We start from the raw sequence: 15765 nt of genomic DNA on the forward strand, positions 1-15765 counted from the left end.
TTGGAGGAAGACTCATTAACAACCTGTGATATGCAGATGATACAACATTGCTTGCTGAAAGTGAAGAGGACTTAAAATACTGATGAAGATCAAAGGCCACAGCCTTTGGTATGGATTGCTTCTCATTGCAAAGAAAACAAAAATCCTCACTACTGGGTCAATAAATGACATTCTTATCAATGGAGAAAAGATTGACGTGGTCAAGGAGTTACATTTGGTCATGGGAAGTACTTTGGATACAGCAAAGCTATCCTGGAAGTACTCTAAGTGAGTTGGGAATCACACTACACTACATTTGTCATACAGATATATATGTTGTTGTTAAGTGCTGTTGAATCAGTTGGTGAGTTTGAATCACTAACCTTAAAGTTCAAACTGACTTTACAGTTCAGTGCTTATCCTATAGCATCACACATATATATTGGTTTAAAGAATGGAGATCTGTGTAGAGCCTTTTTTGGAGAAAATGTGTTCCTTAATTAAAATGAGCTTCAAAATCTTTGTGTCAAGAACCCAAATAGCTACACATCACTGGACAAAACTCATGACATCCTAATTAATATAGTAATAAACAGTAGGATTTATTAGATTATTTTTCACTTGGGTAAATGCCAAGTACAGTAGAAAGAACTCAGGGCAGGAAAGAAAACCTGTGCTCATTCGTTCAGTTGATATTTGTTGAACGTTTATTTTGTACCTCGTATTGGAAAAATTATCAGACTTTTACATGATTCCATGGTTCTACTTTCAATTCTAAGGAGCTCTGGTAGCATGGTGGTTATGAGTCTGGTTGCTAACCACAAGATCAGCAGTCAAAACTACCCGCTGCTCTGCAGGAGAAAGATGAGGCTTTCTACTCCTGTAAAGTTTTAAAGCCTCAAACCCTTTTCAGGGCCGCTATGAGTCGGAACCACAGCATATTACCACCACCACCACTTAAAGTTCTAGTGAACAGATCCTTAACAATGACAGAGTATACTTAATTGTTTCAGTGTTTGTTGTTGTTAAGTTCCATCAAATTTGTTCTGACCCAGAGCGACCCTCTATAGGGTTTCCAAGGAGCAGCTGGTAAGCTTGAACTGCCAACCTTGCAGTTCAAATGACTTTGCAGTCTAGAGCATTAACTCACAGTGTCACACCAGGACTCCAGTGTTTACTACATCTTAAACAGCAAAAATGTCACTTTGATGACTAAGTTGTGCCTGATTCAAACCCTGGTATTTTCAATTGCCTCATGTACATGCAAAATCAGGTCAATGAGAAAGGAAGACAAAAGAAAAATTGATGAATTCAAATTATGTCATTGATTTAAAAATTATTGAATATTCTATGGACTGCTAGGAGAATAAACAAATCAGTCTTAGAGCAAGCACATCCAGAGTGTAAGGGAATGTAAGGATAGTGAAACATTGTCTCATTTACTTGGGACATATCATCAGGAGGGATCAATTGCTGGAGAAGAACATCAGGCTTGGTAAAACAAAGGGTTAGAAAAAAAGAGGGAGACTCTGAATGTGATTGACGGACACTGTGACCACAGCAATGGGCTCAGATATGACAAGATGGTGAGGATCGTAAAGGACCATGTCAACTCCTGTCAAATGTAATTGCTGTGAGGTTGGACTCACCTGACAGCACTAACAACAACTACATTTTCTCATTTATCCATTTCATAAAGCCTTAAAACTGCAAGGCAAATATTATTGTCTGTTTGCTTCAAATAAGAAAAATAAACTCTCAGCAAGATAAAAGCAATTTATTCATGTCCACTCACCCCATAAATAGATTTTCTGCTCTATCCTGGCTCTCGTCAGCTTGTCAGCTCAGCTGTGCAATCTCAGATGGAACACAGTGTATCTCTGAGCTCAGCTGAATAGACCACTCAAAAAAAGGAGATAATATCTTCTTTCTGCATTTTTGTGGTGATATATGATACCACTTTTAAATGTAAAACACAGACAACATTATGCCAGTCATAGACAACAAATCATTTTTCATCTCTAATTTAACACTCTGGGCCGTGCTACTCAGATGGTGCGAATCAATCATCACATAACTGTGGAATTGGTCAGGACACTGTTTCTCAAACTATCTGGGATGAAAACTAATTTTCAAAAATTCCTAATTCTTCATGGACTAATGCAGAAAACACAAGCCAATATTTTTTTATGACTAGCATCAACAGATTTAAAATTATTTTGACAAACTGCTGAAAAAATTTCTAGAAACGCATTCTCAATTTCTGTATGAATCTTGTCACAGAATGATTAGAAACAGTTTGTGAACTGGCAGTGGCCCACAGACCCATTTTGAACCATGCTGGATTAGGAGATCTGGATTTGTTTGGAGTGGAACTTTTCAAAACCCTTTACAGAGTTCACAAAACGTGAGCCAAAGACCTTGAGGAAAGAGGGGATGGGAGAGGAGAAAAAACTTTTCACACTCTCTACCAGGTTCTTTAGTCTATAAAGTGGAAATGGTATCCAATAGCAGCCATCTCACACTTTATATGACAGGAAGTGTTCCAATCAAGGAGACCATTAAACCAATTCATATAGACTTTATTCATTTCCATCAGAAAACACTTCTAAAGCATTTTAACAGAAGTTAAGATCAATCGAAAGATTTTGTTTTCCTTTCTGCAGAGTAGGACATTTTATCAATGTTCCTTATAGTGATAATATTTGGCTCTTCTGAATTGGGCACTGTCTCAGTACCGGGGTATTATAATGAGCCAGTAGAATCTCTCTGGTAGGAATGCTTGGCTGCCCCTTTCTGACCGGGACCTCTCTTCCAGTGCTATTCTTTGCTATTACTCATGACTCCCACATCTCAGTAAACTTTACCCTCCTGATATTTAAAATACTTAGTAGAGCTGAAGGTCTCCATGTAGCACAAGCAGTATATACTTGACTACTAACCTAAAGGTTGACTGTTCAAACCCACTCACTGCTGCATAAGAAAGTCCTGGCAATTTGCTTCCATAAAGATTTGTTGTTGTTAAGTGCTGTCAAGTTGATTTCAACTCATCACAACTCTATACATGGTTTCTGAGGGGTGGCTGGGCTGGTGAGTTTAAACCACTGACCATGCAGTTCAAACTAACCCTGAGGTCAAGTACTTATCCCACAGCGCCACACCAAGACTATAAAGATTACAGCCAAGAAAACCCTATATATCAGTTTTACTCTGTAATAAATGGGATCACCGTGAGTCAGAATCAACTCAAGTTGGAATCAAACTGCAAGTGGCGTGTCATTCTTTGTCAAAAGGGGCCATTGATTCAAGTGTGTTGAAAATACCCAACATAGGTCATATACAATGAGTGGTTTGGTAATTAATGCTTCAACAAGATCAAAGCCCTTTAAACTGAAAGGTATATTTTTGACTTCTGATAGCCTACGTTGCTATTGCAGAAGATGATAGTCAGCAGGTTTAAATGTTTTTGGAGCTTCCTAGAGTGAATAATTAGAATGGTGCCGACAACAATTCTTTGTCAACTGAAGGCTCGATGTAGTCTCTTAGGACCTGTCCCTTTAGAAGTAAACGTGAGTTCACAGAGGCCACATCCTGCTTTTGAGATTGAGATATCAGCTTCTACTAAAGTTAGTTTTTAGGTAGTAAGTACAATAGGCACCACCACCATTACTTACTATTATTATTTTATCTGTTTCTTCCCACTGTAGCATGTATTGCCGTGTTTTTACTGTAATAGTAATTTCTCTGACTGCACTTCCTCAATGTTACATGAAAACACATTTTACTTGCAATAAAGACAGCAAAGTAAAGAGCAAGAATAAAGGTTGGAATAGAGATGTGGGCCAGGTTCTTATACAGATACACACTCACCAGACTGAAGTCTCAACTATATGCATTAACAAGGCCCTATATTAGTTGTTTGGAGTCCTGGTATGGTGCTGTGGGTTAATGCCCTAGACTGCAAAGTCAGTTTGAACTGCAAAGTAGATGGTTCAAGCTCACCAGCCACTCTTCAGAAACCCAATACAGAGTTCCTATGGGTTGGAACCACCTCGACGGTATTTAACAACAGCAACAATTGGTTGTTTGCAGCTGGTGCCTGTTCTGATTAACTGGTACCTGTGCAATTTCAGGTGTTAGGTGTTTGGAATACAAACTCTGAGTGCACAACATTATCCATTGAGAGTTAAGCTGGCAGAACATAACATAAAAATAGATACAATGACCTTTCGTCAGAACTCAGAATAATTCCAATAAATATAACCCTGAAAACATATAAAGACACCCAAGTTCAGTGTGTAAACAAAAGGGAGCAGACCTGGGAAGTGAACAAAACTAAGAAAGCACGAACCTAGACCACTGAATTTACAAACTGTTGGAATAGGAATGGAACAGTGTTTGTTCAGGGACCTAGAGAATGTTCTTTCCATAGCCACCTCCCTCTGATGTCCATGTGGGAAACAGGCCTCAAGAACACCACCAGACTACATGTACACTAGTTTTGATGAATTTTATCCCAAATTCCAGTAGGGTTCCCTGGGCTGCTAACAGAATGTTTGGACATTTGAAATCACCAACCACTCTCTGGGAGAAAGATATGGCAGTCTGCTTCTGTAGAGACCTCGTAAACCTTATAGGACAGTCCTACTCTGTCCTTTGGGTTGCTATGAGTGGGAATCGACTCTACAGCAGTCAGTTTGGGTTTGGTCCCCTGGTGAGTCAGGCTGAGTATGCAGAGCCCTCCCTGTGTTACATTCCAGTGAGGTCTCTTTTCCAATTTTCTTGTAGACTCAGTCTTCTGTTGTCTCTATTATTCCACATTGATGGCCAAGAAAGTAGTACAAAAAGCTGCCAAAGACTCAGCCTGCCTCTTCTGATGATCCACAGGACACTAGTTTAAACTCCCCACCCCAACATCTCTCAGAGCAGGTATCCTGTCCCAGGTGTGTGGAGGGTGAGACTACCAGGAAAGGGAATGCTGGGAAAAGAAACTGCACCTAATATGGTGGATCAATTAAACTCTTTTTGACAACTTCAGATCTGTAAACCATCTTTGAGGTTGGAGTTTTGTTTTTGTATGAGTAGATTCAGGTGGTGAGGAGAATGAGACCGGGGACCTGGAGCTCCTCCTGGAGGTCAATTGTATTTCACCCTGACTGAAGAAAAAACCTGGAACCAGAAGGCTTACAAATTAATATGCATAATATATATGTTCATATAGAAAAGGGTAATTAAAATATCTGTCACATAGCAGGATGAAATCATTCAAAATATTTGGGTAAGATTATGAAAAATCCAGATGTCTCTTCAGACTTTAACAGAGATGAGATTTTATTGCCTTCTTATAGATTCAGTAAGTATTATGATTAACTGTAAGTGTTTGCTAGACACTTAGGAGTCCTGAGACAGAGTCTACATTTGAGGCTTTTTTCCTACACCATTTATCCAAGCAGGTTCTGCTCTGAACACCATCTTTTTTACTTAGATGGGGGCTTTTATTTTAGTGCAAATCACCATATTTTAGGAGCATTTGAGATTTCAGCAAGACAGAAATTAACTAGATGTGAACTCCTCCATTCCATGCATTGCTTGAGGAAGATTTTTCTACCTGCTGTCTTAATACAGAGGAAGTATTTCTACACGAGTGTGTAAATGGGTATCATTTAAAATCACTGAGAGATAAAACTGTAAATGCAGTGGTTGCTGTGAATACCAGCCACCCTAAAGATAATGATCTGCAATCCAAATTACTAAATTCAAAGAGAATCCTTGCAGAACTGGTAGCCAGTGTTCCTTGTTTTTACTCCATCAGTGACCTGGGAGGAGATAGTGACAAATTTAGAAGAAAGTTGAAGAGAATGCTTTAAAAGGGAGAACAAAGTGGAGAGTCAGTCATGACTAGTGAGTGAGTATATGTGTGTAGGAGTTGAGGGAAGTACTGGACAGATCTTTCTGCAAAATTTGTGACACTGAAGACTAGTGCATAAAGCACCTAGATGAGTTGTGCTGAGTGCATTCCTAGAAATGCAGCCAGAACCATAGGGCTATATGGGAATAGGGTAGCTGATCTTGAAGATAGCAAAGTTTCCCCACTTATCACTCTCAATTTCTCTTCAGGGTTAGCACTTTGTGATACTTTGCGATTGTGGCTTCAGAGAGCTTATGAGGTTAATAGGTGGTGTATGTTTATTTGTCAAATCTAAGAGGCCACCTGGCCAATCAGGGAACAGACAGTAACCAAAGGATGTCCATTGATTTCTATCTGGGGGTAGGAGGGAGAAGTGGCTACAACTTCCTGGAAGTTGAAGTCATAGCATTTTTAGGTAGAAAATGGTTAACACATACCAGCCAATTTTTACCTGCTAGTCAATGTCAGAAGAAGTAGAAGCATGTGGAAATTGGACAATGAATAAGAATGACCATAGAAGAATTGATGCATTTGAGTTAGTTATGGTGTTGGAGAAGAATATTGAGAGTCCCAAAGACTGCCTGAAGAACAAACAAATCTGTGTTGAAAGAGGTACAACCAGAATGTTCCTTAAAAAACCAAGATAACCAGTCTCTCATACTTTGGACATATTGCCAGGAGGGACTAGTCCCTGGAGAAGTAAATTATTCTTGGTAAAGCGGAGGGTCAGCATAAAGAGGAAGACCATCAATGAAATGGATTGGCACAGTGGTAGCAGCAATGAGCTCAAGAGTAGCAACAATTGTGAGGTTGGTACAAGATTGGGTGGTGTTTCATTCTGTTGTGCACTGGATAGTTATGAGTTGGAATAGACTCAACAGCACCTAACAGCAATACAGCAACAGTCAATGTCAGAGTCCTGGGGTAGTGCTGTAGGACAAGCACTGAATTGGTCATCTCAAGGTCAGCAGTTCAAACCCACCAGCCACTCTCAAAAATACTATACTGGGTCGCTATGAGTCAGAGCTGACTTGAAGGTACACAGTAACAACAGTCAATGTCCGGTGCTGGTCATTGGATCAGGCTGCATTGAACTCTCAAGGACCTGAGAAGGAGAGAGTGCAGGACTGATATTGAGAATGTTGAGCAGTTCCCTCATTCTCTCTGGGGCAGCTGAGGAAGAGGGTAAACTAAAGAAACACTTCTTGCTGGTGCCACATGTGTTTATCTGCTATATCTTAATTATTTCAGAATGGAAAGGAAGAAACAGAACAGAAAGAAACATTTGTGTAAAGTAGACTGTTGGTGATATCATAACTTTGCATTTGACTAGTTGGGGGTAAGCATACTTGAAATTGATTTTCTGACATCATCACAAATTGGGCCTTAAAATCACAAAAATTTTGTGATGTTGTGGAATAACTATGTTTTCATACTCCTGAATTAGAGGAACAGTTGTAATGGGGAAATATCATATTAGTTTCAATAGAAAGGAGAAAATAACCCAGGAGAGAAGTCCAGGAGAGAACTATCCCAAGGGAAGAGATGCAATTGAAGCCAATGTCAAGAAGTTAATATGTAAAGAAAGTGACTCAGAGGAAGGATGAGTGAGTCTTCTGAAAAAGTAGCAGCAATTGACTGTCTCCTCAAGCCAAACAACTACTGGCTGTCTTGTTGATTTCTCTGGGAATTAATAGTATAGCAGCCAAAAAAATCTGGAATATATTGCTGGTGACTTTGAAGTCCAGGCTACAAATTTAAGCATTTGGAAGAGAAAAATGCATTGGAGAAGTGAACCACTGGCTGCAGAAATGGGTTTAAAATGTTTTGGACCATGACTTTTTATGTCAGAACATCTGAGTCCTGGCAAAGGATGAAATGCAACCCATGCAGAAGAGGGACACTGTGTTTGACAGGAGATTTGCTAACCTGTTCAAAGGGGTTTCACCTGAAATATAAAAGGGAATGAGGGGGAAAGAAAGCAAAGACTAATCTTTAAAATAGCTCTGTGACCAGTTGATAAGACATTAGAAAAACCAAAATAATGGAAGTGTTCAGTTATTCTAACAAGAAAATATTCTAACAACAAAATAACAAGAAAATTAATCAGTAAATTCATGGCCTTGACCTACTATATATTCTAGCTCATAGAGAATATGTGCAAACTAATAGAACTTGACATTTTAACACAAGGTGGTCAATGTGATTTCATGTACTTTATTAAGGGGACGTTTGGAGGTAGAGGACTTCTGAATGCGATGTAATAATGGATTTTAATAGTTAAGAATGCTTCTAGCTGTTGTAGCCATGCTGGAGAGGAACGTGGAAGCTCTTAGTGAGGATTACAATATGAGGGTAAATAAAAAAAGCATTGCTACAAAATTGTAGAAATCTTTATTAAATGTGGTGCTGTAGAATAAGCACTAGATTGCTAATGACAAACCTGGTGGTTCATCTCTACCAGCTGTTGTTTGGAAACCCTGTATAGATAGGGTCACTATGAGTTGAAACTGACTTATCGGCATTAACAACAACAACACTGTTTCTGGACATATCCTCCATCTAGGTTTGCACATGTCTAAAGGTGGTGTTTCCATCTCTCTAATCCTGCCCCCTCCCCCCCCCCACGACAAATTCCACACTCTGATTTACATCACATCAAAACAACAGTTTGGGCATCCTCAAGAGATTCAAGCAGGGCTGTAGAGTGGGTGAAGTAAGGTTTCCCAATCAAATGCTCATGGAACAGCCATCACTACCCTCAAAGAATGAACATGTGCAGCTGTGATGGAAAAAAACAAAACAAAAAACAAATCCTTGGCACGGTTTTCCTGGTCTCTTTCTCACCAATGCAGTTCTCAATTTACTTAAAACTCTTGCTAGTAAGCCCCCATGATTGTCCTTTGAGAAAACTTATAAAGATTATCTTTTTGGAATTAAAAAATAATAATAAAAACAAAAAGTGTCACCGTAACCTTCTAAGTTGACCGTTCTGCTTTGAATTGAATTGGTCCAGCATATCTCCTTGGAAGTCACTGTTTTGATTGGACCTTTTTTAATTTTTTCTTTCTTGAAGGCACCCTAACAAGACTAAGGCAAGTGTCTTACTGAGAAAACTTGTCTACAGCCATCCAATCATCACAGAGACATGTTTAAGCACATTTTGTTTGAAATAAACCCATGCATGTATGAATTGGAACCCTAGTAGTAATGCTTTTGACTTGTCTTCAAATGTATGTCAACACTTAGCCATTTGGCTTTTGGGTATGCATCCCATAGTGAGTCTTATACAGGTCCACAAAGATTTGTCACAGTTCTTTTTGTAGTGATAAGAAGTTGGAGGCAACCAGGGGAAATAATCAGAATGTGGCAACTGGAGACCCTGGCACATAATGCAGCAATTAGAACCAGAAAACTGGATGTAGACATAGCAACATGTATGGATCTAAAACATGCAATTGAACTTTTATTGTGGACTGGGGACTATTATAAATTATTTTCATGTATTACTTCTTTTAACCCTCTTAAAGAGTCATTACTTCATGAATGCACCAGACTGCAAAGCCATTTAAACTGCAAGGTCAGCGGTTCAAGTTCACCAGCTGCTCCTCAGAAACCCTATACAGGGTCGCTATGGGTCAGAATCGACTCGACAGCACTGAACAACAACAACATAGGATGCTGTGAGTAAGAATGAACTCAACAGCGTAAATTTGGTCTTGGTAATGTCATGCAAAGTTTTATAGCTACCCTCTATTTGTATTCTGAAATTTCAATTTGATCATAATCCAAAGAATCACATATGCGTTTGCCAAGAGAGAGGAGACATTCATAAGATCTTTCTCTCTCTTTCTTTGTAAGTGGTACTACATTTCTCCTCTTACCTGTTGCTGTTGAGTTGACTCTGATTCATATAGACCCCATAGGGTACAAAGTAGAACTGCTTGCTCTATAGGGTCTTCTTGGCTGTAATCTCTTTTTTCTTTCTTTTTAAAAGTTTTTATTGTGAATTAGGTGAAGGTTTACAGAGCAGATCAGTTTTTCATTCAACAATTCATACCCATTTTGTTTCATGTTATTAATTCCAATGCCCAAAATGTAACATCACTCATCCCACTTCCTCCAGCCTTTCCTGTTTTCATTGATCCTTTTTGTTTAACCCTTCCAGCCTTATGAACTTGGACAAAAATGCTACCTTTTTTATCTTAAATGGTTGACTACCCTAAGGAGGGTGTATTTCCCTAGTGTTATTGTTCATCTTATAAATCTGTCTAGTGTTATAAGCCCTAATGAGGTGTTGTAGGATAAGCACTAGACTGCTAACCTCAAGGTTGGCAGTTCAAACCCACCAGCCACTCTTTCAGAAAAAGATGTGTGTTTCTAATCCTATTAAGATTTATACCCTTGGAAACCCTATGCAGGATCACTATGCATTGGAGTCAACTTGATAACAGTATTTTGTTTGTTTTTGGCTAGAACCTTGTTTTTGCCAATGCCTTCAGGGAAGCTTAGACTTCTTATTTCAGTACCATCAGTTCTTGATCATAGACTGCCTCTTGAAATAAGTGAACATTGACCAGTTTTTTTGGTACAGTGGTTCCATGTATTCCTTCATCTTCTTTGTTTGGCTGGACAGTGTGCTATGAGGGTAAGTTCAGTTTCTGACCTAAAGGGTGACTAAGGACCATAATCTTGGAGGTTACATCAGTCTATCTGACCAGTAAGCCTGGTCTTTTTTATGATTTTGAGTTTTGTTCCACATTTTTTCCCTCTCTATCCAGGACCACATTAAAATAATGCTGTCCCTTTCAGAGTGGTCAGTAGTGGTAGCCTGGCACCATCTTGTTCTGGTCTCAGGAACACGGAGGCGTAGATCCATTAGTCCTTAGGACTAATTAGTTCCATGCGTCTTTAACTGCCTTCATTCTTTTTTGCTCCAGACAAAAAGAGACCAATAGTTGCACCTTAGATTGCTACTCAAAAGCTTTAAAGTCCCCAATTGCCACTCATCCAAGTAGAATGTAGAACATTTTCTTTGTGGATTATGTTGTTAGTTCTTTATAGACTCAAATCACCAATTATTTCTTCTGTGCTACTGGATAAGCTCAAGCCACCACCTTTAGGTTAGCAATCAATCAGAAACCACTAGCACCAGCCAGAGAGTGTTTATCCACCTAGTCAGTCTCTTTCCTCTATACCTATTTTTCTCCCCACCCACCCCCGTCCCATTTTTTCCTTCCGTTCCTGTTCTTTCTTTTACCCTCAGTTCTTCCTTCTTTTCTCTTCCTCTTATTTGTATTTGTTTAGTTGCATATTTTCTCTTCTTGTTGTTAAGTGTCATCGAGTTGGTACCAACTCAGCAACTCTACGCACAACAGAATGAAACACTGCCGGTCCTGCAGCATTCTCACAATCATTACTACACTTGAATCCATTGCTGCTGCCTCTGTGCCAATCCATCTAGTTGGGGGTTTCCATCTTCTTTACTGACCCTCCACTTTACCAAACATGTCCTTCTTCAAGGACTGGTCTCCTCTTATAATATGTCCAAACTATGAGAGACAAATCTGGCCATCCTGGCTTCTAAGGACCTTTCTGGCTATACTTCATCCAATATAGATTTGCTTTGTTTTTTAACCATGTGAAAAAACATGGTGCTTTTCATATTCTCCTCTAATACCATAACTCAGATTCATCAATTTTTCTACGGTCTTCCTTATTAATTGTCCAGCTTTCACATGCATATGAGGTTATTGAAAATACCATGGCTTGGGTCAGGTGCACCTTAGTCCTCAAACTGGCATCCTTACTCTTGAACACTTTAAAGTACTTATCTCTTATCTCCACTAAATTTATCACTTGTTTTGAAATGAACTTGCTCATCTTTTCTATCCTTCACCTGCCAATCTTGTAGTAGAATATTTTGCACAGTTGTTGTTGTTAGGTGCCATTGAGTTGGTACTGACTCTAGTGACCCTATGTACAACAGAACTAAACACTGCCTGATCCTGGGCCAACCTCACAATTGTTGCCATGCTTGAGCCCATTGATGCTGCCACTTTGCCAATCCATCTTGCTGGGGGTCTTCCTCTTTTTCTCTGACCCTCCACCTTACCAAACATGATATCCTTCTCCAGCGACTGGTCCCTCCTGACAGTATGTCCAAAATATGAGAGATGAAGTTTGGCCATCCTAGTACTATCCCTCAATATGTATTTGGTAAGGTAATAAATGTATGCATGTACCCCTCTATTCATTGCTATTAACCTGTTTCTTACTAGAAACACTGAAGAAAAAATCATTGCCTCTAATTATCATTTGATGCTATTTTATCATTCTGTCTGACCTTGTTTTCCATTATCTGGAAAATGTAATTGAAGAGGTCTAGTGTGTAAGACTGGAAATGAGTTCTCTTCTTCTCATCAAGACTTATCTACTACTCAGAATATCTTACTTTCTCTCTCCTTATCTTTCCCAATACTTTTGTCTTTTTTCTTATAGAATGTTTCAATAGTTTTTAAAAGTAATAGATGATTTTTATAAAATAAGCAAATATAGTCAGTTTTAATAAGATGTTGTCAAAGACTTTAATAAGATACAAATCTTTCATATGTATTTATTGAATAATTGTTTTCCTTCAATCCAGTGACCTAGAATGGGGTTCAACTGATTTTTATTGGCAAAAATATGTGCTATTGTCTTCTTTTTCTTAGGTATACTGGAGTTAAGTGGGTTTAGGGGAGCCAGCCTTGGCTGCTGGAGTCTGATTTGATGCCGGTTGGTATAAACCTGAGTGTTTCTAGTACTTTTCAATATTATTACATAGTAAGGAGAAAAATGTCCCAACCAAGCAGCTGAGAAATATTTTTTTAAATCACGTAATAAAAAAAATAAAATCAAAAGGCATTTGACTTTATTTTGTGGTCATACAGCAAAGAAAATTAAGGACTATTTAATGGTTTTACACCAACGTAAGCCAATTGCAATTTACAGGATTTTGACAAAAAGGAAAGTTTTGTTGAATTCGCAAAAGTTATATGATAGATATATTTACAACAACAACCAAGAAAAGAATAGCTTCAGAGGCTGTTGGCATACAACCAAAAATCTCTTGGGATTTGGTTTTTTGGTTTGGATATTTAGGGTCATGGTTTCATGGGACATCCAAGTTATTTAGCTATAACCTGTTCAGTGCTTCTAGTTATTAGTTTAATTCAGAGTACCCAAGGTCTTCACAGCTTGCAAGCAGCCATCAAGGCAAAACAATTAGTTTCTATATAACATTTATAACAACAAAGGAAAAAGAAGAGTCAAAAACAGGAAAAAGATATTTAATGTGTGGCAAATTATCTTCATGAGACCAAAAGAAATGGATGGTGCCTGGCTATCATTACTGAACATATTGATCAAAGATTCCATGGAAGAATTTTGATCAAATGTGTGAAAATACAGAACAGAATTTCAAATACTCATGGACTCCAAACTTTCTGGAATCATGAAGGTTGGACAAACTTCTGAAATTATTACTTTGACATAATTTTAAACCCTAAACCAAAAATATTCTCTAAAGTCTGCATAAAATCAAGCAATAGTTTAGCTTCTTGTTGTTGTTAAGTAAAGCTGAATTGGTTCCAACTCATAGCAACCCTGAATAGGGTTTCTGATGATCAGCTGGTGGGTTTGAACCTCTGATCTTGTGATTAGCAGTCCAGTGCTTACCCTACAGTGCAACACCAGGACTCCTAGTTTAGCTTAACTAGTGAAAAATGACTTCCTTCAGCATTAAGCTCATTTAAGAACTCTTTGTTGTTGTTGTTGTTGTTAAGTGCTGTGGAGTAGGTTCTGACTCATAGTGACTCTGTATAGGGTTTCCAAGGAGCAGCTGGTGAGCTGGAACTGTCAAGTTTGTAGTTCAAACTGACGTTGCAGTCCAGTGCATTAACCCGCAATGCCACAATGACTCTTTATAGGGAATCAAATTGACAATGTTAACTTGAAAGATTAGACAGGAACCTAGGGGCATTGAATTCATGTTAATGGAGGACGAACAACTTAGAAAACGAGGGTGAGAATGGTTGTACAACTAGAAGAATGTAATTAATGTCACTAAATGGTACATGTAGAAACTGTTGAATTGGTATATGTTTCACTGTGAGTGTACTCAACAATAGCAAAATAAATCATTTTTTAAAAAAACACACTTTTGAAACCAGCTTATCTCACCAAAATGGCTGTTTCTCATGTGGTTCTATGGATGTAGGAAAATACTAAAATCTTCCAAGTGATTACCTGCCTCCTTCCCCTCCCTAGGGAAAAAAAAAAAAGGCATTCACTTTTTTTTTTAATACGGTAGATATGACTGAAATTGTTTTGAAACACAAAAAGCAATATTCTAGGCATTGTCATTTAAAACCAAATATAACTGTTTTTTTTATGCAGAAACCAATCTTGCACCATGTGTTTACACTCAACCAGGATATTTCTTTCAAACCTTAGTAGTAAATCAATGACTACCCCACCAACAACAACAACACCTCTCTCCATTTCTAAAGTCCCATTGTTTGTGACATTTATTCAAAGATTCTCCACTCTTTCCTCATCCAAAAATGCATCCTGTCTTTTTTTCACTCATGGCCATATATATTGCAGATGTTCAAGTTCCTGGAATGTAATCAGGACTGGACAACTTATTTATTGAATAATTAATAGAAACGTTCTGATCACCCCAGCTACATTTCCACTCTGAATGTGCTCAGCTTTCCCATGGATCACTGGGAAATGTTTATTGCTCTTTGGTGCTATCTCAATGAATAGCTCCACCTGGGAAACATGGCATCTAGTGCTATATTACATTAACTGTTTTATTCTGGGAAACCTACATAGGATGATGAGATTGGCCACAAGGAAAAACTATGATAATTGTGTGATTTTGTATCCAGTGCTGTCTGAAATGCCAAATGCCAAATAAAATAGAAAAGCATTGTTTGAACAGCAAAATTCTGCTAGTTGTTCTGAGATTTTGGTGTGTTTTCTTGAGATTTTTGGTGTGTACTTCCCAAGCATAAAGGACCCTGGTAGTGCAAACAGTTTGTACTTGACTACAAACTGAAAGGTTGGTGGCTCAATTCCACCTATCAGTGTCACAGAAGGAAGCTTGGTGATATGAGTTTGTAATATTATAGCCAAGAAAACTATGGAGTTCAGTTCTACTCTGTAACATGTGGGGTCATCATGAGTCAGAAAAGATTCAATGGCAATCAGTTGGGTTGGGTTGGGTTTGATTTGGTACTGCAGGCAGATTCCACATTGCTCATGTAATCTGTCCAGACTTCTTCTTTTTTCTGGGCACACTGCTAGACTACATTTCCCAACCCTTTTATGGCTATGTGTGGCCATAAGGCTGAGTTCTGGCTAATGGTATGTGAGTGAAAGGAGTATGCCACTTCCTGTCCTGGATTTTAACACTTCTGGAGTCATTCTTGAAGTCAGTGGTTCACAGCCAGCGGTAGTTTTTGTCCTTCCTCTCTCAGAGAACATTGATAATGTCTAGAGATAGTTCTGATTATCACAACTGGAAGGTTGCTACTGACATCTAAGAATTAGAGGCCAGGAATACTGTCAGCATTTTACAATGAATAGGTTAGTAAGCAAAGAACTACTCAGCCTAGACTGTCAATAGGACTGCCGCTGAGGAGTCCTGCCTTAACTTCCTACTTACAATGCCTCCAGCCTAGACTCAAAGGACCCACAGGTGGATCCTGAGAAACTAGAAGTTGGCCAACCCATTGGATAGAAAGATCTGGGACATAAAAGCCATTCAATGGCCATTGAATTGGATGATAATAAGAGCAAGAAGCAAACATTTCACCTTGTTAAGT

Source organism: Chrysochloris asiatica, unplaced genomic scaffold, assembly GCF_000296735.1.
Source record: "Chrysochloris asiatica unplaced genomic scaffold, ChrAsi1.0 scaffold00061, whole genome shotgun sequence".
NCBI classification, from domain to species: Eukaryota; Metazoa; Chordata; class Mammalia; order Afrosoricida; family Chrysochloridae; genus Chrysochloris; species Chrysochloris asiatica.